Genomic DNA, 25752 nt, shown 5'->3' with positions numbered 1-25752 from the left:
AAAGTGGTATGTGCCTGCCTCCCAAGCAGCGGACGCGAGTTTGAGTCCTGGCTGGGTTGGAGATTTGCTCTGCTTGTGGACTGGGTGTTGTGTCGGCTCTCACCATCATTTCACCCTCATCACTGTCACGCAAGTCGCCCAGAGTGGCGTCGACTGAAATAAGACTTGCAGTCGGCGGCCGAACTTCCCCGGATGTTGCATCCCGGCCAACAATGCCCAACCATTATTGTTTTTTCCTTGCCCGGTATTCTTTCTTGGTGTGTTTGGATCCCGAATCATGGTTCTGGCATTTGCATTTCGTATTTCATCACACATAATAACTACACCAAGAACAACACACACACACACACACAACGATGCTAATGAGATACATATGTTTCATGCACACCATTAAACAAACACTACTGGATATTTCTGCATAAGACACGATTCAGCGTCACATATACAGTTATCATAATCACAGAGATCGGCTTACGTTAGAGAAGCTTTGCCGGCCGGAGTGGCCGTGCGATTCTAGGCGCTACAGTCTGGAATCGCGCGACCGCTACGGTCGCAGGATCGAATCCTGCCTCGGGCATGGATGTGTGTGATGTTCTCAGGTTAGTTAGGTTTAAGTAGTTCTAAGTTCTAGGGGACTGATGACCTCAGAAGTTAAGTCCCACAGTGCTCAGAGCCATTTTTTAGAGAAGCTTTGTGCGGCACTTAGTGAAGTCGAATATTTTAATGCTTCATTCATCGTTGCGACTGGGACTTGAAAAACATAAATATATGCATTGTGTACCGTGATGTGGTGTAGTGTAATGGCTAGCGCATCCGTCTGATGTGTAAAAGATCATAGGTTCGCACCTCATCAATTGCACCAGATTGTTTTTGTTTTGTTTCTAAATCTAACCGAAAGAATTTGATTAATATTTTTATTCAGTTTATTAGTTTAAATGTAATTTCTTTTATTTCTAATTTTTTTCCGCGTCGCTTTTCATCATCGCACTGACTTTTTTAAAGCCAGAAAACCGTATGCAATACGACGCTGTGTTCGCAACCGGCCCATGGGACCAGGGGCGGCGGCAAGAGGGGGGGGGGGGGGGGGGGGAGCTATGGGGGCTATAGCCCGCCTCCCGCCCCCCCTCCCCCCAATAGAGTATCATATTACACTGGATATAATGACTTCAGAAATCAGCGAACATATTACTACAAAAGATTCAATCATTTTTTTAATAATATGTCACAATATAGGTTGCAATGTATTTGAAACACATTGTAACAAAAGAGTAAGAGCGGCGAATAACTCACAATCTAAATCAATAAATATCAATTAACTTAAAATGGGCGTCTTATTATTTGTTAATGCAAATTTTTTACCCTGAACTCCAAAACAGTTACCAAAAACTACTTTAAGCAATACCAAATTTTACCAATTTATCGGTGGAGGATCCCAACTCTCCTTGTGTTAAGCTATATTCCATTCCCCCAACCCCCCCCCCCCCCTCCCCCCTTGACCGACTACTAGAATCGCCCCTGCATGGGACCAGAAAACCAGCAGGCGGACAGCCGAGAGTGTTGTGTTGCCTCGTTATCCGAGACCGTGTCCTCGTAACACGATAATCTCGCAGGCAGCATTCTCGCTTTTCAGTCTCACTTATGACAACGAGCGGAAATACGGCAACTGACGGCCTCTAGTAAACAGGTTCAAGTGGCTGTAAGATGCAGTAGTTGCGTTGAGACGTAGAGACTTGCACAGGATAGAGAAGCGTGAACGCTGCTTCAAACCAGTCTTCAGACTGAAGAAGACCATCAACATCACCACCACCACACCAACAACATTTCTGCGATGCACAGCGAGCCTCTTTTAACGTGCACTTACTAAACGATCCTGTGAATGACAGCTTGTTCCCATCTGCATCCTACTTGGCAACAGGGCGACGTTCAGACTGTTTCGTATGGGGAAGGGTGGGTGCGGGGTGCTCACATGGGATGAATTGGGTTACTAAAATTACACACGAAGACGACACATACACGCACTGCCTACACCATGTGTCATACTCTCATTAACTACCATATCTGATTGCAAATATTTTAAAGAAACAACCCTTATACTCCCTTTAGGCAAACTTAGGCAACCCATTATCCAAGACGAACAAAACCAGGGGTCAGATACACACCAACTTAAAAGTCAAAGCTGCAGTTCGGTGTATCTATGAATAACTAGTAGAGAACACAATATACAGAAAAAAATCAGAAATCGGTTCAAAATGATTCAAATGGCTCTGAGCACTATGGGACTTAACTTCTGAGATCATCAGTCCCCTAGAACTTAGAACTTCTTAAACCTATCTAACCTAAGGACATCACACACACCCATGCCCGAGGCAGGATTCGAACCTGCAACCGTAGCGGTCGCGCGGCTCCAGACTGTAGCGCCTAGAACCGCTCGGCCACCCCGGCCGGTTAGAAATCGGAAATATGAAAACAATCATTCCACACTTGCAGGTAATTTAAAACAGCACAGCCACCACACAGTCGTGGAAATTGCTAGAATAAACGGGCGCAATATCTCGTCCAAATCACAGACATACATTACTAGACTGGTAACACCGTATACAGTATCACTGGTGTCAGTGAAGCGCACTGGAATCGCAAATATGGCGGCGAGCGCGAAGTCGTTTAAACAGCTGTTTATTTACTTATAAAACAGACGTAATAAACGGGGATAAGCTGATACAAATACGCTACCTTTAGAGTTTTGACACAATGGTCGATACATGCGTCGTGTTTGAGTGTAATTTTTCGTACCGCAGACGGAAGTTACAAGAAAAGTAACGTCTAAATGCAAGCATAACTAGAAACACGTTACGTATTTTTGTTTTAGGACCGTATGTAAACCTAAATAATTATATTTCAGTTTGTCTAATCTGAAATTCCGGCAGTATTTAATTAGTTTACGTATATTTTAAGGGGTTTAAAAATCTGGTATTAACAGGCGTAGCTTAATTATGTGTTTAACCAGTGTTAAACTGCTTCGACTTTTCTTCGAGTAGTATGCTCGTTATGAAAATGCTCCTGATAAGAAGTGTCTTTATTCGTTTGAGTGTTCTTACGAAAATTACATCCTGATTTAAAGTGGATATGTGTTACTTGTTCTTTACATAACACGATTCTACAAAGTAGTGTGTGTTTAACTCAGCTAGTTCGGAAATATTTACGCAACTGCAGAACTTTTTTTAACCACCTCGTAAAGCGTATAATGTCATTTCGGTTCAGTAAATCATAGTAGTACAATACACAAACTTCCTGACGTTGCCATCTAACCTCGCCAAACGCCAGGCTTTAGTGAACTGTGCACCTTTGCCAGTCTAGTAACGTATGTCTGTGGTCCAAATGAAAGAGCACTATCACATCGCAAAAGGCAAGTTAATTTCAAGAATGATTTTTTATCGAAGTCTCGGGTTCCGAACGATACATATTGATAGTGCAATTGTAAATCGATCATGTGGTTTTGGTGGCGGGCGTTATGATAAATTATTTGTGATCGTCAGTTTTATTTGTTTTCCGTCTTTCTCGTAGTTGTTGTAAATCACATACCTCCGCGTATTGTTTGTGAGTTGGTAGGGAAACCCAGACGATTTCTGTCGGTAGTGAGTGGGATGTCTCGTGTTCTTGACGTTTCCTAGGCGGATTCTCTCACATGGAAAAATGTAATTCCATGCTCATCCAGCGTAGAAAATTGTTTAACTTTTTGTCGCAAATATGGAGTACTACCGGCCGAGGAATGTAAAGACTATGTAGATTATGGTGGTGCGAAGTGTGTCAACTTCGTAAGAAAAGTTTCTATGCTGAGATTCTGTTACAATTTCATTGTGGACAGTGCGGAAAATGAACGAGTATCAGGAAGAATACGTGGTTCGACTCTTCCAAATTACCCATCCAGACCAGCGTAATTCTTCTGTCTTGCTGGATTCGGGCCGGCCGGTGTGGCCGAGCGGTTCTAGGTGCTTCAGTCTGGAACCGCGCGACCACTACGGTTGTAGGTTCGAATCCTGCCTCGGGCATGGATGTGTGTGATGTCCTTAGGTTAGTTAGGTTTAAGTAGTTCTAAGTTCTAGGGGACTGATGACCACAGACGTTAAGTCCCATAGTGCCCAGAGCCATTTTTTTGCTGGATGCGAGACTACACCTTGCAAGCAACTGGATCGGAAATTGACTTGTCTGCTAATACCGCGTGCGACTAGTTCGGGTTTTGCAGAGAAGTGTGTTATGTGGTAGTGACGGACGACAGTGTACCGATTGGTGGACCGAGAAAAGTTGAAGTGGACGAATCTCACATAGCAAGAAGGAAGAACCAGAGAGGACGACCTTCAGAGAGTGAAATCGATCATATTTGGGTATTCGGTGGAATAGAACGAGAGTCCCGGAAGTGTTTCGCAATCACAGTATTGTCCAGAGACAATATCACTTTAGTGCTTCTGATAAAGAGCTTCATACTGCCTGGTGGTAAAGTCATTACAGACGGGTTTCAGTCCTACAAGACACCCAAAGCAGAATGATTCGACCACGAGTTCGTTAACCACCCTGTACAGTTCGTGTCATCGGATGACCCCAGTGTGCACACGCAGAACATCGAGCGGCTGTGGAAATCTGTGAAATCTTCCGTTAACAGAGAAGGGCGTCCAGGACAAAGAGACGAACTATACTCGTTTCAGTACCTCTATTTCCACAACTTTGCAGGGAAAAGTTAACGCATGTGACACTCTACCCATATTCCTGCGTGATATTGGCAGAGTTTACCCAGGCTACGGCAAAAAGGGAGTTGTTCCCGTAGCGTACACACCACATGGACTTCCACATCACAACACCAACGACGAGTAAGGTAAGTTGTCTCCTTTGTAATTATAAGTACTTTTGGAACGCTCTTCTTTTGTCATTGCTGTAGTGACCACCGTAAACATACTCGTAACGCCCGCCACCAGAGTCGCATGATCTTGTTCGATATGTATCGTTTGGACCCGCGACCTCGATAGGAAATCATTTTTGGAAATTGCCAAAGACAATACCAGAGATTACTCTGCTAACAACTGATACGTGACCAACATAAACAACAAATGAATGTTAAGCCTGATCAACAACGTGAATCCATATCTATGCAAGTATTATAAACGTGAAAGTAACTGTCTGTTACGCTTTCACGACTAAACTATTGAACCGTTTTTGATGAAATCTAGTATGGAGATAGCATGAAAACTGAGGAAGAACATAGGGTACTTTAGAAAGTGTGAAATACAAGATATTTATTGCTTTCAAGAATGTAACGCGAGGTATGGAACAATAATTACTCTTTAAAACAGCTATGTAATCTTTGACTTTTGAAGTTCATCATACGTGTGAAAATGCTTTTGTTTTTTGATACATACTACACAACGCGATTCAAACCATTGAATTCAATGCTTATCAATCCTCAACGTGTTTAATCCATACTACCATACTAATGTCAGTCACGAGCCAGTCGCATTTTAGCCGTTGAGCATCACGCGTCATTTATAGCTACCGAGACATCTGAGGACTCACAACAACGGCGTCATTTTCATTGCTGTACGACAAGCAGAGAGACGTCGTGCCTTTATTTGCAGAACGTGGGAGGCTTTTAGGGAGGCTGCATTTGATTACGACATGCGAGAGCAGCTGTGGGTAACAGGAAGACACGTGAGGGCAAGCTGACGCTTTTCAACACACAACTATTATACAGTTTTCACTGCTCTGAGCTGCAAATTATTTATTTTCTTTCTGTTTTCGTTAAGTTAAGCGCTATTTAATAATTTTAGAAAGTCTAGATTTTATATTAGTACTGTCACCCTCGTTCATTATAGGAAAACTATGGCTTCAACAGATTTTCTCCACTCGTGACTGGGTGTTTGTGCTGTCCTCATCATCCTTTTATCACAATCGAACTGCAAGTCGCCAAAGTTGCGTCAAGTGAAAGTACTTGTACCAAGCGGCCAAACATCCCGAATGGAGCTTCCCGGACAAAAGTGCTATGCACACAGTCATTTCATTTGACTGGTATATAAGAGCAGGCGCAGGTAACAGCTAGAATAGAATACTTACACAATCCACAACGTATTTAATCCTTCCTTCCATACTAATATTATTAAATGCAAGAGGAATTGTCGGTAACATTTTCACTCCTAAGCCAATGGACTGATATCGCTGAAATTTGGTATGGAGGTAGCTTGAACCCTGAGGAGGGCCATAGGCCTTTTTTTTAATGGAACACCGTATTTTTTACTTCAGTGAATGTCCGCCCCTGGTGGCTGAGTGGTCAGCGCGACGGAATGTCATGCCTAACTGCCCGGGTTCGATTCCCGGCTGGGTCGGTGATTTTCTCCGCTCAGGGACTGGGTGTTGTGTTGTCCTTATCATCATCATTTCATCCCCATCGACACACAAGTGGCCGAAGTGGCGTCAGCTCGAAACACTTGCACCAGGCGAAAGGTCTACCCGACGGGAGGCCCTAGCCACACAGCATTTCCATTTCGTCAGTGAACATAAACCATGTTAAAAAAAAGTATTAAATTTGTTATATGTGTGCGTGCGCGCTCACACACACACACACACACACACACACACACACACACACACACACACGCACGCACGCACACACACAGACGCACACGTGCAAGATAAACATTACTGACCACGGAGGTCAAATACATCTGCCATAACAATTGCAACACAGTACTAAAAATTCACAATCATATTTCGTTAGTGATCTGGGAGTTTATGGGGACAGGCATTTAGCATACAGAGCTTCTTCCACATTTGGCTGCAGAATTGTATCACGACTGCGTAGCGGGCCAAACTGAGAAAGATTGACAGATGAGGGTACGCCATTCTAGGCCATAGTTCCTCAATCATATACAAGTTAGTGTGTTATGCTGAGTAGTATTTATAGTACTCGAAACAGTATCAGCAGCAGGAAAGTAAACATCCAAGTAGCGCAAATCCAACATTCCCCGATAAGTATGTAAAAAATGGTTCAAATGGCTCTGAGCACCATGGGACTTGACATCTATGGTCATCAGTCCCCTAGAACTTAGAAGTACTTAAACCTAACTAACCTAAGGACATCACACAACACCCAGTCATGACGAGGCAGAGAAAATCCCTGACCCTGCCGGGAATCGAACGCGGGAACCCGGGCGTGGGAAGCGAGAACGCTACCGCACGACCACGAGATGCGGACGATAAGTATGTAAAGTGTATAAGCGGAGCAGGGACGAATGGGAGACTCAATCTAGCGACAATACGGGCTGCAAACGGGAAAAATCCACTGATGTGAGGGACTTTGACTACAGATAGAATCATATGACGCGGCTCTTGGGAACGAGCATCCCAGAAATGGCGAAGCAGTATAGGCGGCAGATCTGACGGCGGAACACAGTGCTGGAGCAGCCACAAGTTTCTTTGGAGCACGCATTGTTGAACATTAGACTCCGCAGCAGACGCTCCCTACGTGTCCACGTGTTGAGCCAACGACATTGTTACGACTGCTGTGGACAAGAGACCATCGTGATTCAACTGTGGACCTACATCTATTTCTACATACATACTCCGCAAGCCATCGTATTGTGCGCGGCGGAAGGTATCCCCTGTACCACTATTAGTCATTTCCGTTCATGTTCCACTCAGAAACAGAGCGAGGGAAAAACGACCATCTATATGCTTCCTTATGAGACCTAATTTCTTGTGTACTACCTTCGTGGTCCTTACGCGAAATGTATGTTGCCGGCAGTGGGACCATTTGCAGTCAGCTTCAGATTCCGGTTCAATAAATTTGGTCGGTAGTGTTCATCGGAGAGAACGTCGCCTTCCCTACAGGGGTTTCCATATGAGTTCCCGAAGCATCTCTGTAACATCTGCATCTTGTTTGAACCTACCGGTAACTAACCTAGTAGGCCACCTCTGAATTAGCTCGATGTCTTCCGACCTGGTGCAGATCCCAAATACTCGACCAGTACTCAAGAACAGGTGGCGCTAGCATTCTATATGCGATCTCATTTACAGATGAACCATACCTTCCTACAACTCTCCCAATAAACCGAAGTCGACCATTCGCCTTCCCTACCACAATCCTTACATGCTCGCTCCATTTCATATCGCTTTGCAACATTACACCCAGACCTTTAAACAACAAGACTGGGTCAAACAGGACACTGCTAATGCTGTATGCGAACATTACAGGTTTGTTTTTCCCGTTAATCAGCATTAGCTCATATTTCTCTACATTCAGAGCCAGCAGCCAATCATCATACCAACTATAAATTTTGTCTAAGTCATCTTGCACCATCTTACAGTCACTCATCTTCGACAGTCCGTCCCACTAGCTGAACGGTGCCGGCACGGTAGCTCAGCGTGTTCGGTCAGAGGGTGTAGCTACCCTCTGTAATAAAAAAACTGAGTGAACGGTTCAACGAACAACCTGAACGGCTGTCATCAGACGTCCGCCCCGATCATATACAACGAACAAAATAGAACAAAATGAGATCAACAAAGAATTTAAAAAAAAAATACGGTCAGCGCGTTGGAATGCCACGCACGGGGGCCCGGGTTCGATTCCCGGCTGGGGAGGGAGATTTTCTCCCCTCAGGGACTGGGTGTAAGACTTGCACTCGGTGGCCGAACTTCCCGACGGGGAACTCCCGGGCACTGACGCCATACGATCATTTCCATTTTTCCATTTCCCTCTTCGACGCCTTCCCATGCACCACAGTGTCATCAGCAAACAAACGTAAGTTGCTGATCAGCCTCTCCACCAAATCATATACGTATACAGAAAATAATAGCGGTCCTGCCACTATCCTCTGGAGCGCTCCCCGCGACATCCTTGTCTCTGATGAACACTCTCCGTCAAGAACAACATACTGGGTTCTATTACGAAAGAAGTCTTCGAGCCACTCACATATCTGGGCTCCTATCCCTTGTGCTCGTACCTTTGTTAACAGTCTACAGTGTGGCGCTGTGTCAAATGCTTTTCGGAAATCTAGGAATATCGAACCTGCCTGTTGCCCTTCGTCCACAGCTCGCAGCATATCATGTGTGAAAACAGTAAGCTGAGTTTCACCGAGCGACGCTTTCTAAAACCGTACTGATTCGTGGACATAAACTTTTTCGTATTTAGGAAATTTATTATATTCGAACTCACAATATGTTCTGGAATTCTGCAGCAAACCGATGTTAAGGACATTGGTCGGTAATTTTGCGGGTCCGTTCTTTTACCATTCTTATATACGGAGGTCACCTGCCCTTTTTCCCAGTCGCACAGGACTTTGTGCTGGGCGAGAGATTTGCAGTAAATGTAAACAAGTTTGGCGCCAATGCCGTAGAGTACTCTTTGTAAAACCGAACTGGGTTTCCATTTGGACCTGGCGACTTCTAATTTCTCTACGCCAGGGATACTTGTTACTGTGCCATCCATAAGGGTCTCTGTGCGATGGTGAAACAACGGTATATTTGTACGATTCTCCTGCATGAACGATTTCTTAAACGCGAAGTTTAAATTTTTGGCTTTCCTTTTGCTACCTTCAGCTGCCACACCAGACTCGTCAATGAGTGATTGGATGGAAGCCCTAGACCCTCTTGGTGATTTTACGTAGGACCATACTTTTCTCGGGTTCTCTGTCAGATCTTTTGCTAAAGTACTACAGTGGTAGTGGTTGTATGCTTCCGCGCATATATCTTTTCACAGACACACGAATCTCTACTAACCTTTGCCTGACGTCATTTACGCGTTCTCTTTTGAACCCAGAGTCCAACTGCCTTTGCTTCCTCAGCATTTTCCAAATTTCGTTGCTAAACCACGGTGGGTCTTTTCCGTGGTTAATCCACATAGTAGGCACATACTTCTCCAGGGCACGATTTCCAATCTGTTTAAACTTTGCCCAAGTCCATCATGCTGGAGCTAAATGATAGCAGTTCATTGCCTAAGTGAGACGCTAACAACTATTTATCTGCTCTTTCTACACTCATGCTCATAAATTAAGGGTAATGATGATACATTGTGAAACAACGCACTGGTGGGCGGTTTGCGGGTTTAAATCACCTCGGGGTATGACCATGCGGTGCATTTAACCTGCGGTCACGGTGGCGCTGGCAGCAGTCCACATACGCAGAGGTGTGTTGGTGCATGTCAGAGTACGGTGTAGCGAGTAAGTGTGCAGACGTTTTAAGACGTGCTAATGGTGACTGCGTGTTGAAAATGGATAAAAGAACATATATTGATGACGTTATGAGGGGTAGAATACTAGGGCGACTGGAGGCTGGTCAAACACAGCAGATCGTAGTACTGGCCCTCCATGTGCCACAAAGTGTGATCTCAAGATTATAGCAACGATTCCAGCAGACAGGAAACGTGTCCAGGCGCTACAGTACGGGACGTCCACAGTGTACAACACCACAAGAAGACCGATATCTCACCATCAGTGCCCGCAGACGGCCACGGACTACTGCAGGTAGCCTTGTTCGGGACCTTACCGCAACCACTGGAACAGTTGTCTCCAGACACACAGACTACAGACGACTGAACAGACATGGTTTATTCGCCCGGAGACCTGCCATGTGCATACCACTGAGCCCTGGTCACAAGAGAGCCCGTAAAGTCTGGCACCAAGAACACAGTACATGATCATTTTAACAGTGGTCCCAGGTAATGTTCACGGACGAGTTCAGGTATAGTCTGAACAGTGATTCTCACCGAGTTTTCATCTGGCACAAACCAGGAACCAGATACCAACCCCTCAATGTCCTTGAAAGGCATCAGTATGGAGGTCGTGGTTTGATGGTGTGGGGTGGGAGTATGATTGGTGCAAGTACACCGCTGCGTGTCTTTGACAGAGGAACTGTAACAGGTCAGGTGTATCGGGACGCCATTTTCACCAGTATGTCTCCCTTTTCAGGGGTGCAGTGGATGATAACGCACGGCCCCACCGAAAAGCGGTCGCGGGGTTCCAGACTGAAGGGCCTAGAACCGCTTGGCCACAACGGCCGGCGGCCCCACCGAGCTGCCACCACGGAGGAGTACCTTGAAACAGAAGATATCAAGCGAATAGAGTGGCCTGCCTGTTCTCCAGACCTAAACCCCATCGAGCATGTCTGGGATGCTCTCGATAGAAGTATCGCTGCACGTCTTCAAACCTCTACGACACTTCAGGAGCTCCGACAGGCACTGGTGCAACAATGGGAGGTTATACCCCAGCAGCTGCTCGACCACCTCATCCAGAGTATGCCAACCCGTTGTGCGGCCTGTGTACGCGTGCATGGTGATCATATCCCATATTTATGTCGTGGTACATGCGCAGGAAACAGTGGCATTTTGTAGCACTTGTGTTTCGGGACGGTTTTCTCAACTTATCACCAATACCTTGGACTTACAGATCTGTGTCGTGTGTGTTCCCTACGTGCCTATGCTATTAGCATTCTACAATATCCTTAATTTATGAGCATGAGTGTAGCAGAAACACTCTCCTAGCCTCCTTGACTGATTTATTAACTTTCGTAATCATAGTTGCTACTGCAACACCAGGTCAATGGTCGTGTCTGGATACGCCGTCATGAAGGTAACCGGCAGCTCGAAACACGCACCAGGTCGTGCACGTAGGCCTGTGGGGATGTTATTATGCTATGATAGACATTCATCTGGGCTTACATTGGATATGTAGTAGCATTCGAAGTCGCCATGACAGCTGTGGATTACATGAACTATACTACATTCATGCTCATAAATTAAGGGTAATTGTAGAATGTGGTACCACACAACGTGACACTACACAAAACTGGTGCTAATAGCATAGGCACAAGGGAACACACACGACACAGATCTGTAAGTCCAAGGTATTGGTGATAAGTTGAGAAAACCGTCCCGAAACACATGTGCTACAAAACGCCACTGTTCCCTGCCCATGTACCCCAACATCAGTATGGGATATGATCACCATGCACACGTACACAGGCCGCTCAAAGGGTTGGCATACTCTGGATCAGGTGGTCGAGCAGCTGCTGGAGTATAGCCTCCCATTCTTGCACCAGTGCCTGTCGGAGCTCCTGAAGTGTCGTAAGGGTTTGAAGACGTGCAGCGATACGTCGACCGAGAGCATCACAGACGTGCTCAATGGGGTTTAGGTCTGGAGAACAGGCAAGCCACTCCATTCGCCTGATATCTTCTGTTTCAAGGAACTCCTCCACGATGGCAGCTCGATGGGGCCGTGCGTTAACATCCATCAGGAGGAAGGTGAGACCCACTGCACCCCTGAAGAGGCGGACATACTGGTGCAAAATTATGTCCCTATACACCTGACCTGTTACAGTTCCTCTGTCAAAGACATTCAGGGGTGTACGTGCACCAATCATAATCCCACCCCACACCATCAAACCACGACCTCCATACAGATCCAGTTCAAGGACATTAAGGGGTTGGGATCTAGTTCCTGGTTCACGCCAGATAAAAACCCGGCGAGAATCACTGTTCAGACTATACCAGGACTCGTCCGTGGACATTACCTGGGACCACTGTTCCAATGACCATGTGCTGTGTTCTTGACACAAGGCTTTACGGGCTCTCCTGTGAGCAGGGGCAGTGGAATGCAGCTTACAGGTCTCTGGGCGAATAATCCATGTCTGCTCAGTCGTCTGTAGACTGTGTCTGGAGACAACTGTTCCATTGGCTGCAGTAAGGTCCCGAGCAAGGCTACCTGCAGTACTCCGTGGCCTTCTGCGGGAACTGATGGTGAGATATCCGTATTCTTGTGGTGTTGTACACTGTGGACGTCCCGTACTGTAGCGCCTGGACGCGTTTCCTCTCTGCTGGAACCTTGAGATCACACTTTGTGGTAGACAGAGGGCCCATGCTACGCCCTGCTGTGTTTGGCCTGCCTCTAGTCGCCCTAGTATTCTACCCCTCATAACGCCATCAATATGTATTCTTTGAGCCATTTTCAACACACATTCACCATTAGGTCTGAAAACGTCTGCACACTTACTCGCCGCACCGTACTCAGACATGCACCAACACACCTCTGCGTATGTGGACTGCTGCCAGTGCCACTGTGAGACGACTGCAGGTCAAATGCACCGCACGGTCATACCCCTAGGTGATTTAATCACGCAAACCTCCCACCAGTGCGTTGTTTCACTTGTATCTGCATTATCCTTAATTTATGGGCATGAGTAGGCCTATTTGAACTAACTGCATCCCTTCATGCTTAATGGTTTTCTTGACGAAGATGTCATCTTCCAGCAGGATAGTTAAGCCGTGTCAGAATGCAAAAAATCGTACAACAGTGGTTTCAGGCACGTTACAGGTTACTCATGTTAATGTCTTGGCCACCAAATTCGCCTGCTGTGAACCCGAAGTAACACATCGGGGACGCTATGGTGCGCCAGCTCCGCGGCCACAAACCACGCGCCTGTAATTTACGGGAATTATGTGATCTGTGCGTAAACACCTGGTCCTCATACTTCTGGAAACGTACTACGGGTCAGTCGAATCCGTGCCACGGAGAATCGCTGCTGCATTACGTTCCAACGCGCTACTGAGCAGTGGTCGTAATGTTTTTGGTTCACGAGTGTATTAAAGACGCTTCAGAGCATCTGATGCAAAACGCCTATGGTGCATTTATTCGGTTGCACGCTGTCAGAGTGAAAACCGCGCATATCTTACAACAGAACTGTTTCACAAATGTGGTCGTACCCTTGAGCAGCTTCTCTGAAGACCCGCTTCCAGTGAAAGTTATTCCACTTGGCAGTGCCTCCAGGACTTGTGTGTCAGTGACGCTGCTTGCGTATTTAGACAGCACTTTAGCTGGCCTCAAGAGACAGCGGGCCCTGTTTCAGCAACTGCCTATGCCGACTGTTAGTCGGAGATGATTCACATAATCTTATCGTGACAATCCTGTATTTAGTCTGCGCTTTTAAACCTATCATGCACGAATAAATGCGACAAAAACGAAAATTAATTATTGATTAATTTTATCAACTGAAAGCTAAATGAAATAGGAATTAGTATAAGGTGCGCCCAAACGAAAAGGAGACTGCAGTTACATGCAAAGAAGTTTCAGTAATAGTATTGGAATTCAGCTCGTGTGGAACAGTACTACTATACGTAATTTCCATTGATATTTATTCGCCGATCCCAGAGAGTAGGAAGGTCGTAGATGGCTTCACTTTAGAAGCTCTTGGTTGCTAACGGGTCCAGTTTCCCACGGTGTCCTGCACTTCCTTGTCATATGTGTGTTCAAAAAAATGTGTGTGAAATCTTATGGGACTTAACTGCTAAGGCACCAGTTCCTAAGCTTACACAGTACTTAACCTAAATTATCCTAAGAATAAACACACACACCCATGCCCGAGGAAGGACACGAACCTCCGCTGGGACCAGCCGCACAGTCCATGACTGCAGCGCCTCAGACCGCTCGGCTAATCCCGCGCGGCTGTCATACGTAAACCTCTGATCTTTCAGTGGTTGTTTTAAGGGGTCGAAAATATGCGAGTTACGTGGGAAGATATGGAGGCTGCGAGGAGGATGTTCCAGGGCCTCCTATCGAATTTTTTAATGAGATTGAGGGTCTTCTTGGCCATACATCCCACCCCAAAATGCTGACGTCACCAGAATATTGTCCACCGCGTGAGACACTGCTCTCCGTATATCTGTTACATCTTCCGATAAATCTGTTAAGCATGCTCCCCTTCTGCGCGATGAAATTGGACAACTGCTCTTTGTGTCGATAGGGAGCAATCCATCAACGCAGCGAACTGCGGAATAGCTCTCCAGAAAACAAGAAATTGCTGCGAAGCCGTTAACTCCGCTAGTGTAAATGAATATGCCACCATACCATCCCTCGGTAAACACATTCACACATTGGTATTAAAGACAACGTCGTTACAGCGAAGGTCTGATTTTCAATTGAGTATACCTTATATTAATTGGTAACTTTAAAACTTCTACAACACAAATTTTGATGGGACTCCCTGCAATGGGGCTATGCCATGAAACATATTTTCACAAAAACTATTACTTTTTTATCTGATACTTTTCAAAACAATCAAGACTCAACAGTTCTTTACATTTAATAAGCATGTATTTTGTTTTCTTTTTAAATCTTTAATCATGACATGATTTTTGATGCTTACATCTGTCAGTTTCGACGTATTAGTTCCCTTCACGATGCTGTACTTCAACTAGTGTTCGGCTCAGTGGGCATCTTAAGTGAGATGACAATTAAATCCACACCCTAGCTGCAAATAGGCGTTGATATACATCAGATGGATAGAGCGACTGTTATGTAAGCAGGAGATCCCGGGTCGAGTCCCAGTCGAGGCACACATTTTCAACTTGTCCCCAATGATGTATATCAACGCCTGTTTGCAGCTAGGGTGTCGATTTAACTATCATCTCATTCTAGAGAAGTTGCACGGTTACCAAATGTATCTGTTCCTTCGGGAACTAATTAAACCTAAGTAACCTAAAGACATTACACACATCCATGCCCGAGGCAGGATTGGAACCTGCGACCGTGGCGGTCGCTCGGTTCCAGACTGTAGCGCCTAGAACCGCACGACCACTCCGGCCGGCCACATCTTAAGTGAAACTGGGCTTATCCTTCCTCTTTCTACAACACTTATGCTATAGGGTTGGGTTGGGTTGTTGTGGGGAAGGAGACCAGACAGCGAGGTCATCGGTCTCAGCCGACTGGGGAAGGACGGGGAAGGAAGCCGGTCGTGGCCTTTCAAAGGAACCATCAGGGCATTTGCCTGGAGCGTTTTAGGGAAATCACGGGAAACCTAAATCAGGATGACCGGATGCGGTACTGAGCCGTCGTCCTCCCGAATGCGAGTCCAATGTGCTAACCACTGCGTCACCTCGCTCGGTGTTCTATAGGAACCAATATTTATAGGGGGCAGTCAAATGAAAACGAGACAGACAGATAAAAAGTAAGTAAACTGTCTATTGTCTCAAAAGTAATCGCCAGAACTGTGGGCTTGTCCACATGTTGTCGAAGTTGTTTCGAGTACGCTGCAGAAGCGCTGCGAAGCGCTTACATATCCTCTTCACAATCTCTATCGCTTTCCATGATTCCCATATTTTCTGCGCCATGAAGAAAGATGTTAGTGGCCGTAGGTTTGCTTAGGACAAGGAAGTAATTGTCTGGGTGCAATCACGATTCGATAGGCAACTGCAAACATTTTTACGTGGAGGCTTTCATCAGCTCGTGTCACTGTGCGATAAGTGTTTTTAACATTCATAGCTATAACTTTTGGAATAATCAACAGTTTACTTACTCTTCAGGTTTCTGTACCTCAGTCTGTAAAAACGGAATCCTTACAGGGTCACTTTGTTGTCGTTCTGTATGTCCGACCGTTTAGAACCCTTTTTCTTAGGAAGGGGCTGACGTATCAAGTTGAAATTTGTGTCACAAATTAAGATCTGTGGTCCCTTGGCTATGTAAAAAAGTGAAGCTTGTAAGCCTATGCAACCTAAAGATACGGTCATTTATGTCACATACTTTGATAGTTGCAAACTCAGTCATCAGAACCTACAGCATACTTCCCGTTGACGTAGAATCACAAAATTTACCAAGAAGCAAGGTAGGTCTGCGGTCCCTTGGCGGCGTGATAAACGTTAGCTTCTAAGTCATTGCAATCAAAAGATACGTCCACTTATGTCATATATTTGTATGACCACAAACTCAGTCGTCAAAAACCTATAGGGTACTTCCCCTTGATGTAGAATCTTGAAATTTGGCAAAAAGAAAGCCTTCACAGTACAAGTAAAGGAAAAAATCATAAAATAGTTAATTTGTCATTGTTGTTGTTGTGGTCTTCAGTCCTGAGACTAGTTTGATGCAGCTCTCCATGCTACTCTATCCTGTGCAAGCTTTTTCATCACCCAGTACCTACTGCAACCTACATCCTTCTGAATCTGCTTAGTGTATTCGTCTCTTGGTCTCCCTCTACGATTTTTACCCTCCACGCTGCCCTCCAATACTAAATTGGTGATCCCTTGATGCCTCAGAACATGTCCTACCAACCGATCCCTTCTTCTGGTCAGGTTGTGCCACAAACTTCTCTTCTCCCCAATCCTATTCAATACTTCCTCATTAGTTATGTGATCTACCCATCTAATCTTCAGCATTCTTCTGTAGCACCACATTTCGAAAGCTTCTATTCTCTTCTTGTCCAAACTATTTATCGTCCATGTTTCACTTCCATACATGGCTACACTCCATACGAATACTTTCAGAAATGACTTCCTGACACTTAAATCAATACTGGATGTTAACAAATTTCTCTTCTTCAGAAACGCTTTCCTTGCCATTGCCAGCCTACATTTTATATCCTAATTTGTCATTATATCACACGAAAAAAATTTGTCATTTGACATCCGACTTGAAAGTTGAAATTAAACTCTCGAAAATCTTGACATTTCTGCGACCGATATTTTGCCACTATTAGTGTCGATAACAGGCAAAAATTGTCGAGATCTTTGATTCCCGGAATGGATGAAATGTCTATCATAATATTAATACGTGAACACAAAAATAGAACTACCGATTTTTAATATTAAATGTAGAAGGAGGCCAATAAAACTTATATAATTTGAAGGGTACTTATAGAGGTACACAAGAAATAATCGTGTGTGGACATAGGCATTATGAGTGGTAAAAGAAAGTAGATGCTTTCATATTCATAACTCTGATGATACCTTCTCTGTCACCCATTAAAATCTCCAATACGTGAATATCAAAAACTGATTGGCTGGCAACTTCCGTCGCGTGTACCGATCAGGTGTTATGGTAGAACTAACACAAAAGTAACAATTTGTCGTGGAATCACATTCTAGGTATGTTCATGTTTACTTGGTTCATTTGCGCTAACACATACATACCGGGCAGCTACGTTGCGACAGCAGCTAGATGGATGACGTTCTCAGCAGCGGAAATCGAAATATCTTATTAACGAAGTCTGTAAATAACGATGTATACTGACGTCGTTATTTCGTAGCCATTTGCTGCCGTTACCAGAAAATCTGAAGTAAGTGACTAATTTTTAATTTCATTTTGGATAAACATGACCTCTGACTTACCATATCTTACGGATATGCCTAGAAAGAGAGCGCTGACGGATAGGACTGCAAGACGCAGAGCTAGTTAGACATAATTTTTGGATAGAGAAAGCAGTAGGAACGCGGACATTCATAATGATGGCTCTGAGCACTATGGGACTTAACTTCTGACGTCATCAGTCCCCTAGAACTTAGAACTACTTAAACCTAACTAACCTAAGGACATCACACACATCCATGCCCGAGGCAGGATTCGAACCTGCGACCGTAGCGGTCGCGCGGTTCCAGACTGTAGCGCCTAGAACCGCTCGGCCACCCCGGCCGGCATTTATAATGATGATGCACCTGTTTTTTTGAGCGATCATAATATTAATAAGTTTACCGATTTTTAAAGATAATTGTCCAATTAGGCCAACGAAACTTACAAAATTCGACTGGTTTTTTGCTATAAATCTGCACAAAAAATCATGTGTGTACATAGCCGTTAAGAGGGATGAAAGAAATTAGACATACGTGAGAAAAGTTTTCCTGTCTCTCCGCTGCTGCCAGTTTCTACCACGCGTACCGATCAAGTGCTATGATGGAAATGGCACACGGAAGTAACAGCGTTTAGTGAAATCGCGTTCTAGGGACATTCATATTTAACTGTTGCAGATGATTCACTTGCAGTAAACACGCATAACGGACAGACGTAATGCCACAACAGCTATGTCGATGTTATCAGCTGTGGAAAACGAAATTTAGTAACGAAGCTGTCGGGAGCAACGAACTTTGGTTATTAGCGTCGTTTTTTTCTTTACTTTAGTGTAAGAGTAAACGGAACTAACTGTGTGTTCTTTTGTTGACGTCACCACAAAATTTGAAGTGCTCTTAATTTTCAATTTTTTCGTTTTGAATCCCTTATTCAGGGCGTAAATGCGAACATCATCATCATCATTTAAGACTGATTATGCCTTTCAGCGTTCAGTCTGGAGCATAGCCCCCCCCCCCCCCCCCCCCCCCTTATAAAATTCCTCCATGATCCCCTATTCAGTGCTAACATTGGTGCCTCTTCTGATGTTAAACCTATTACTTCAAAATCATTCTTAACCGAATCCAGGTACCTTCTCCTTGGTCTGCTCCGACTCCTCCTACCCTCTACTGCTGAACCCATGAGTCTCTTGGGTAACCTTGCTTCTCCCATGCGTATAACATGACCCCACCATCTAAGCCTGTTCGCCATGACTTCTACATCTATAGAGTTCATTCCCAGTTTTTCTTTGATTTCCTCATTGTGGACACCCCCCTGCCATTGTTCCCATCTACTAGTACCTGCAATCATCCTACCTACTTTCATATCCGTAACCTGAACGTTGTTGATAAGGTAACCTGAATCCACCCAGCTTTCGCTCCCATACAACAAAGTTGGTCGAAAGATTGAACGGTGCACAGATAACTTAGTCTTGGTACTGACTTCCTTCTTGCAGAAGAGAGTAGATCGTAGCTGAGCGCTCACTGCATTAGCTTTGCTACACCTCGCTTCCAGTTCTTTCACTATGTTGCCATCCAGTGAGAATATGCATCCTAAGTACTTGAAACCGTCCACCAGTTCTAACTTTGTTCCTCCTATATTTCTTTCCCACTGACATTACTTTCGTTTTGGAGATGCCAATCTTCATATCACAGTCCTTATATTTCTGATCTAGCTCTGAAATTTTACCTTGCAAACTTTCAATCGAATCTGCCATCACAACTAAGTCATCCGCATATGCAACACTGCTTATTTTGTGTTCACATATCTTAATCTCACCCAGCCAGTCTATTGTTTTCAATGTATGATCCATAAATAATATGAACAACAGTGGAGACAGGTTGCAGTCTTGTCTTACCCCTGAAACTACTCTGAACCATGATCTCAATTTACCGTCAACTCTAACTGCTGCCTGACTATCCAAGTAAAGACCTTTAATTGCTTGCAAAAGTTTGCCTCCTATTCCATAATCTCGTAGAACAGACAATGACTTCCTCCTAGGAACCCGGTCATATGCCTTTTCTAGATCTATAAAGCATAGATACAATTCCCTGTTCCACTCATAACACTTCTCCATTATTTGCCGTAAGCTAAAGATCTGGTTCTGACAACATCTAAGGGGCCTAAACCCACACCGATTTTCATCCAATGCGATCAAGAGAAAAAAATCCCGGATTTTTCCCGGATTTCCCGGTTAAAAACTCACTTTTTCCCACGTGGAAACACACTTCTTCCAATGTGAAAAACACATTTCTTCCATGATAAATGACTGTATGCTTCCCCTCGGAGCTGTAAAAATATCAGTCCTTTGAATGTTAAAGGTTTTATACACCAGCATGGAATTTCAGAGAACGAAAAACCTCGGCAAAAAAAAAAAAAAAATGGAAAGATCTGTGAGAGCAACAACATTTACACTGTATATTTTCATATTCGTATTACGAAAGTATAGATTCGAAACAGCGCGTTAGTTTCCGAAACGTTGAAATCGAGATTGAAACGCGCTTTTGTAAGCAAATCATAGCTCATGTCACGTAATCTCGCCAGCCAATGACAGCAGATATTCAGAGCATAGGACACGTGACGTTGTCAGTCAATATCAACATCACTGTTTTAAGTAATGTGAACACACAAAGTAGAAAAGTTAATGGTTTAAATTAATGTACATAGTGTAGCTACAAGAACAGTTACGCAAACATATAATATTGGCCTCGAAGATTAATAATCTAAAAGAAAAGCTAAGGTTTCACGTGCTATATTGGTCTCCTTTGCTTTAAGATGTATCACACAAATGTTCTAATAAAATTTTAAATAACGACATTAATGTCGGATCTTCTGGGCTTGAAATTCTTCTAAGTGGCTAGTCCTCAATCTGTTAAGTTTTAAATGAGAGTCAAACGCTCAGTTATTTAAGAAATTCATTGCACATTCACACACCTAACATAACTCATATTGCGTAAAAGGAAATTTACTTTGAGACTAACGCTTTTCAAAGCGCCATTCGCAATATTTTCTCGCGACCTGTTAGAAATGGTTCGTTTCAGTAGTTGCCAGAGAGCGCCAGAAAACAGGCGTTACTGCTCTTGGGCAGCCATGATAACATAGGAAGCCCGTGTGTTCGTACATATATAGTGTTAAAAGATCTTACATGACACCATAAAAGAAGGATACTTCAAAAGCATCGGAATTTCGTAAACCATACTAAAATGCATAACTCAGCATAAGGTGCACATTCATATGTCCAGATTAACAATGAAGTAGGCCCACAACCTGATATTAAGCTTCTCTGTGCGGTTTTCGGGATGTAAATATTCTTGGAGTACTAATACTGTATTATCCCATGGTTGGTTCTTTAATATGGCCTAATGCCATACGTGCCAAAAGATGAAAGACCACTTGAAATTCAGTGAACAGTTGAAACTAGGAAAAAAGTGCGGAAAGAAACACTTCGTTTCTGATAAATTTACTACCTCTGAGGAAAAGATTAAGAAAAGCCACATTTAGATAGCAAACCAACAAAAATAACAGGCGCCTGACTGCCAAAAACGTGGAAATAAAATCAAATCTGAAAGCTGAAACTGATAACATATGTTAGCCTTTTGTAATTATCTGAATGTACACTACTGGCCATAAAATTGCTACACCAAGAAGAAATGCAGATGATAAACGGATATTCATTGGACAAATATATTATACTAGAACTGACATGTGATTACATTTTCGCGCAATTTGGCTGCATAGATCCTGAGAAATCAGTACCCAGAACAACCACCTCTGGCCGTAATAACTACCTTGATGCGCCTGGGCATTGAGTCAAACAGAGCTTGGATGGCGTGTACAGGTACAGCTGGCCATGCAGCTTCAACACGATACCACAGTTCATCAAGAGTAGTGGTGGTGGTGGGTAGTGTTTAACGTCCCGTCGACAACGAGGTCATTAGAGACGGAGCGCAAGATCGGGTTAGGGAAGGATTGGGAAGGAAATCGGCCGTGCCCTTTCAAAGGAACCATCCCGGCATTTGCCTGAAACGATTTAGGGAAATCACGGAAAACCTAAATCAGGATGGCCGGAGACGGGATTGAACCGTCGTCCTTCCGAATGCGAGTCCAGTGTGCTAACCACTGCGCCACCTCGCTCGGTCATCAAGAGTAGTGACTGGCGTATTGTGACGAGCCAGTTGCTCGGCCACCATTGACCAGACGTTTTCGCTTGGTGAGAGATTTGGAGAATGTGCCGGCCAGGGCAGCAGTCGAACATTTTCTGTATCCAGTAAGGCCCGTACAGGACCTGCAACATGCGGCCGTGCATTATCCTGCTGAAATGTAAGGTTTCGCAGGGATCGAATGAAGGGTAGAGCCACGGGTCGTAACATCTCTGAAATGTAACGTCCACTCTTCAAAGTGCCGCCAATGCGAACAAGAGGTGATCGAGACGTGTAACCAATGTCATCCCATACCATCACGCCGGGTGACACGCCAGTATGGCGATGACGAATACACGCTTCCAATGTGCGTTCACCGCGATGCCGCCAAACACGGATGCGACCATCATGAAGCTGTAAACAGAACCTGGATTCATCTGAAAAAATTACGTTTTGCCATTCGTGCTCCCAGGGTCGTCGTTGAGTACACCATCGCAGACGCTCCTGCCTGTGATGCAGCGTCAAGGGTAACCGCAGCCATGGTCTCCGAGGTGATAGTCCATGCTGCTGCAAACGTCGCCGAACTGTTCGTGCGGATGGTTGTTGTCTTGCAAACATCCCCATCTGTTGACTCAGGGATCGAGACGTAGCTGCACGATCCGGATAAGATGCCTGTCATCTCGACTGCTAGTGATACGAGGCCGTTGGGATCCAGCACGGCGTTCCGCATTACCCTTCTGAACCCACCGATTCCATATTCTGATAACAGTCATTGGTATCACAACAACGTTTCACCAGGCATCGCCGGTCAACTGTTGTTTGTTTATGAGAAATCGGTTGAAAACTTTCCTCATGTCAGCACGTTGTAGGTGTCGCCATCGGCGCCAACCTTGTGTGAATGCTCTGAAAAACTAATCATTTGCATATCACAGCATCTTCTCCCTGTCGATTAAATTTCGCTTCTGTAGCACGTCATCTTCGTGGTGTAGCAATTTTAATGGCCAGTAGTGTATTTTAATTCACTTGATAGCTCCTAACCACAAAAATCTGTTTTTTTTTTCATTTGATGTGAGAAGTGTAAAAGAAGAGGAAGCAGCAAAATCACTAAACGTAAACACGGCTTAATGGAGACTAACCCTGTCTCCACCAGAACCCAGACTGCTATGCTCATGGGCGAATTTGGCACCTTGGGCGCACCAGAAAAATATTTCCGCGTGGCATCTGGCTCCTTGTTGCTACTGCTGATACAGTTAACAGCCACACTCCAAATAGCCGGAAGCAGGAGAAAGTACTGCCCATACGCAGCTCAACTGCGCATGGTGTGTCCCCCCGGGTCACTGCTCAAGCGAACATAACGTAAATAGTTAAGACGTCACACTCGTCGGCAGGAGTTCATTGTTATGAAGTATTCCATAGTCTTCGTCCTAAAACCTTTGACACATTTTGCTGTTTATCAGTTCTTACCACTCAAATTACAAAAATTTAACTGAAGACTAAAACAATGAATAATTCCCAGAATTCAAATTTATGAGTTTTCCCGGTTTTCTACCCGGATGAAAAAATTCCCGGGTTTTTCCCGGCTGTCCCGGAGCGTATACACCTTGTTATTGTACGGAAACTGTATTTGTTTTAGGCTATGGTTCGAAGAAGAACACTAACGGGTCGCACAGAAAGAGGAAGAGCTAGAGACACACAATTTTTGCGTAGTCGAAGTAACAGGAATAATGTGGTCGTTGATAATGATATTTATATTTTTGTTTTGAAAGAAACATTTAAATGTGCGCTGAACGTAATTCCAAATAATTTTGAGAGTTATAATTGCGATTTGTGGATTTTGAAGATTATTGGACTGCAAGCTGGAGGCGTCTACTTTGGAAATTACATAAGCCCTTTCTGCCTAATGTTATGGTAAAAGAAACCACACGAGCCACCGTTGAAGATCGTTGCTCCCGTCAGCCCTGAAACTTGGCAGAGTCTGCGTGAACAGTCGCACCGCGATGCTACATTCCCCTCCTCGCTCACCCAGCTGTGGTACAGACGGAAGATGCTGGACTCATATACACTGCTATGAGAAAGCGGAAGAGAGGTGAAATGTCACTGTGCAGCATGAATGATGCAACAAGTGAAATATTTTGGTTTGTAATGTTGTGGGTATAAGAGCACCCTACTCAGAGCAGTGCTCAACATTCTTTTTTCTAAGGTATAAAAATTTTAAAATAATAAAGTACACATAAATCACTGGAACCTATAAAAAGGAGTGATCAGTATGAATTATCTCTGTGAGTGGGACCGATAGATTCTGAGAAAGCTTTTGACGTGGTTCCGACGGAATTTGTCATTCGTTTCTAATGACTCCTAGGGACAACAAAAATTTGGTTTTCAACATTTTTTAGAATTATTGACCGAATGTAAAAATTAAAATGCTCCTACAGTCTTTTAGAGGTGAAAACTTACATTAAAATTTAACACGATAAGTATTAAAGTTAGAAACTGTGTACACGTCTAGAGGCAGCATAACGGACGGTGCACAAATTACTCAGACTATATTCATCTAGTATTTGAGAATGAGAGTACTTAGCGACTTCCAACAAACTGTACGCATAATTTCAAACCCTGTCGAAAGTTTTTCTCGCTGACACCCATACAAAACAATAAAAGGAAAAAAGTTAACCGCATACTATATGTTCATTGTTTACGCAGTGGATCAGCACCAGGAATAATCCTGAACTATTAAAACTAACGTAATTACGGTTCAAAAAAATGGCTCTGAGCACTATGGGACTTAACTTCTGAGGTCAACAGTCCCCTAGAACTTAGAACTACTTAAACCTAATTAACCTAAGGACATCACACACATCCATGCCCGAGGCAGGATTCGAACCTGCGACCGTAGCGGTCGCCCGGTTCCAGACTGTAGCGCCTAGAACCGCTCAGCGACTCCGGCCGGCCTTAATTACGGTTTTCCGTCACCAGCCATACAGATCTTTCATGCTCGAAGTCAAATATTTAACACGTTAACTAATCTGTAAAACAATCAGACGTCTGAATCTGTTTTATACATGGGAGTTCGATGATTCTCAGCGGAGGATGGCGTGGGAGGGGGTGGGGGTGGGGGGGGGGGGGCAGAGGGGCTACTGGTGGCTTTTAATTAAATAACTGTGCAAAGTCTGAACGTGGCGAAGCGATCAATGGAGGAACGCATACAAAATAGAGAAGATCCAAGGAACAGCAGCACGTTTCGTCACAGGTTGGTTTAGTTGGGTGTTGTTGGTATGTGGGGCGCTCAATATCGTGGTCATCAGCGCCCGTACAAGTTCCAAAACTCTCCACTTCCAGTCTCGGGGCACTTACCGAATGATGATGAGAACAACACAAACACCCAGTCCCCGGGCGAAAAAAATATCTGACCCGATCGGGAACCGAACACGGGACTCTGTGATCCAGAGGCAGCAACGCTAGCCACTTTTTTTTGTCTCAATTTGTTCTATATTGTTCGTTGA

At 44.4% G+C, this 25752-nt stretch overlaps 1 protein-coding gene across 1 annotated transcript in view; it reads right to left on the bottom strand.

Moving 5' to 3' along the window:
• The window catches only part of LOC124615872 (venom dipeptidyl peptidase 4-like), a 259563-nt gene that overhangs the window by 205888 nt on the left and 27923 nt on the right, over window positions 1-25752 (bottom strand). The window lies entirely within an intron of this gene.

This window comes from Schistocerca americana, chromosome 5, assembly GCF_021461395.2.
Source record: "Schistocerca americana isolate TAMUIC-IGC-003095 chromosome 5, iqSchAmer2.1, whole genome shotgun sequence".
NCBI classification, from domain to species: Eukaryota; Metazoa; Arthropoda; class Insecta; order Orthoptera; family Acrididae; genus Schistocerca; species Schistocerca americana.
Note: the sequence above shows the minus strand (reverse complement) of the source record. Positions and strands in the feature narration are given on the sequence as shown.